Here is a 3,471-nt window from a genome sequence, read left to right on the forward strand (position 1 = left end):
TGAAAATAATTTGGAAATATTTGAAATTTAAAAACTCTCACAAATCCATAGTTTAAGTCTGGATTCACACAAATGTTCATCCAATTCACTTAAACCAGGGCTTAGATACCAACTTTTAACGTCTCAAAAAAATGAATAAATTTAAACTTTTCAAAACTGTAACACCGTGAATTTCAAAATAATTTTTTCGCAAATTATAAAAACATTTCTCATTTAATTTTCATAAAAACATTAAGTTTAAATCCCAAATCACATCATACAAAATCCCAAGATCACATATATATCAAAAAACCCATGTGTGTGTACAGATCAAGTCGGTGCCTTCCCACGGTCATCGCTAGTACCTGAAACAACAACACTAACACTATAAGCACAAAGCTTAGTGAGTTCCCCAAAATACCACATAAACATATATTAGCCACTCGAGGCTATAACTCTATGGGTCCGTGCACCCAAGCTTGGGGAACCCTCAGGTTCTAACTTTGGGAACCCTCCGGTTCCAACTCTATAAACATGCACAGCATAAATCACATAGACATCATGCAGTACAACACATAGCATACACATAACATACATATACTCTGACACATAACTCTGATTACCTACTCAAGGTAAAGTATAGTGAGAAGACTCACCTCGTGTATCTCGATAACTCGCGAATCCTGGAAATCACTCGTGCTCGATCCTCTGAGCTATAATCCTCCTATAACATCAGATGTCTCTAATTAACACTTTTACCACTAAGGTTGACTACCCCTATCAAGTCAACACTGGTCAACTCTGGTCAACGGTCAACTTTGACCGGACTCGGCAAGTGCACTAGGGCGACTCGGCGAGTCAATACGTATTCACCAACTCTCTAGGATTCCCTTTTTGACACGTCGAGTACACCCCTGACTCGACGGGTTCCACCTGGCATGAATCGCGGGGCCACCACGACTCAACTCGCCGAGTCTTAAGAATAACTCGGCGAGTCCTAGCTCGACTCAGTCCACCTGTCAACCCTCGCTAACTCTCCCTGGCTCACTGAGTCAACTCATAACTCGGCTGGACCACTCACTGAGTGGTCAAGGACAATCTTCATGCTACTCGTCGAGTCTGTTCTTCAGACTCGGCGAGTCCATGCCATGCATCTACTCAAACTAGCTTCTGAGGTCAGATCCGCACCATCCACTCATAGATCTGGCCCTCCTAAGCTTATTTACCACGTAAAGTCTATATCTTGGTTCTCATAACACACCTACAAGGCTCTTTTTGGAGAAATAACCTCTAAAATGGCAACCCTAGCCTCTAACCCAAAAGAGAGGGCATAAAGCATGACATTAGGGACTCTCTGGACCTGCTAAGGTCCAGATCTAAGCACCATATCCCCATGGGACCTCTCACACTCCCAATACAAAGCAAATAAGGCATGAAGAAACCCTAGATTTGACCAAATCAACAAAAGTACGGAAATAAGCTCTGAATGATACCTCAAGAAGCCTCCTCTGATGAAATGAAAGAAGATCCAAGCTCCCCAACTCCTCTAGCTTGACTTTCCTCTTCCTTTCTTGAAAAAACACACAAATTTGGTGAACAATAGCCTCTTATCTCACTCACACGAATCCCTCAGCTGCTTTGGTGCTCTCAAGATAAAGGTAGCCGCAATGAAGGGCCATAAGGTCCTTCAAATAGGGCTTAGGACCGGGAATTTAGGGTTTCATTAAACAGCGAGGACTCACCGAGTCCATTCCTTGGACTCATCGAGTCCGGGCGCGAATCCGCGTCCTGAACCGCGATCCTACTCGGCGAGTTTGAGCTCCAACTCGCCGAGTCCCCTCACAAAACTCCAAAAATATAAGCATAAAAGATACCTGGAGATCCGGGCTGTTACAATTGGGTTAGATCTGATCCCACATCGGCTTGGAAGGAGAACGAAACATCTGCATATAAGGATTGTGGATACCTTCCTTATCACAATGCATTTTAAAGTCGTGAGGGCAGCAGATCCCATAAGAACTTTGCAGTTAAGCGTGCTCGGGCGGGAGTAGTACCAGGATGGGTGACCCCTTGGGAAGTCCTCGTGCCGAGTGGCCCAAAGCGGACAATATTGTGATATGTGTCAGAGGGGGATGTTACAAATGGTATCAGAGCTGGGGCACGGGTCGATGTGTTCGACGGGGACATCGAACCCTATAATGGGGGGTGAAAGTGGGTTAGATCTGATCCCACATCGGCTTGGAAGGAGAACGAAACATCTGCATATAAGGGGTGTGGATACCTTCCTTATCACAACGCGTTTTAAAGCCGTGAAGGCAGCAGATCCCATAAGAACTCTGCAGTTAAGCGTTCTCGGGCGGGAGTAGTACCAGGATGGGTGACCCCCTGGGAAGTCCTCGTGTCGAGTGGCCCAAAGCGGACAATATTGTGATACGTGCCAGAGGGGGATGTTACAAAAACAACCTATTCTTTCCATAAAGTGTTTACAAAACCAATGTTCAAAAGTATTATTCAAAAGTCGGGGTATCCCGGAATCCAATAACATAAAATCCGAAGGATGTTCATGATCATGCCTTCACTTTTTGCCGATCAACTGAAGTACTCATAAAAATAACTGTAAGCAGGAAGCTTAGTGAGTTCCCCCAAAGTACCACCACACAAACATATAACATATACAAACAAGCATGTCAAGTCCAATAAACCATCAGGTTGGAATACCCCAGGCCCAGTCAACCTCCAGGTCCAGTGATCCATGCCCAGTCAACCTCCTGGTCCAGTCATCCTTGGGACGGAATACCTTAGGTTCGAATGTGAATATACAACGGGTCCAATCATCCTTGGGATGGAATACCCTCAGGCCCAATCAACCATCGGGTTGGAATACCCCCAGTCTGTTGGATCACACACATAATAGTAAGGCCTCAACAACAAATCAAAATATGTCGACATACACATAGCAGATAAACATATAATCAGTCAACAGACAGTTAGGCAACATAGTATCATCCTATATACCAGGATACAAATCTAACAAATCACTACCACACGATAACATACTATCACATAATGGCATATCTAATCCAATGGACTAGCCTTAGTGCCTTCGACCCGTAAGTACAATGAGGAAAAACTCACCTCTCATTCTGAACAATAGCTGATGAGGTCCCAACTCTGAATCTCAGCTCTAACCGTCACCTATCCATCCAAATGACCAGTTCTCAAACACAGTTCAAAAATACCCAAAATACCCCTATGTCACACTTGGTCAAAATCAGGTAAAAGTCAAAATTCCAAGAAGACAATCGAGTCAACCTAGTTGAGTACGCCCAGCGTACACGTTGGTTGACCAGGAATGGGCTTATTGACCATGTACGTGCAGCGTACACCTTATATGTGACAACCTGAAATTTCTACCTTGTACAATTATTCAAATCAATCATGTTCAGACTCGTTTTGCAATCTTCTAGGATTGTTTAGAGTCAAATAGATCGT

The 3,471-nt window shown here is 43.9% G+C and overlaps 1 pseudogene; it reads left to right on the top strand.

The window, feature by feature from the left end:
- Window positions 1-2,271: 2,271 nt before the first annotated feature.
- On the top strand, window positions 2,272-2,389 carry LOC145049188 (5S ribosomal RNA; annotated as a pseudogene).
- Window positions 2,390-3,471: the final 1,082 nt, after the last annotated feature.

The sequence above is a fragment of the Lactuca serriola genome, chromosome 4 (assembly GCF_051521515.1).
Source record: "Lactuca serriola cultivar US96UC23 chromosome 4, Lser_US96UC23_V15, whole genome shotgun sequence".
Lineage (NCBI taxonomy): Eukaryota > Viridiplantae > Streptophyta > Magnoliopsida > Asterales > Asteraceae > Lactuca > Lactuca serriola.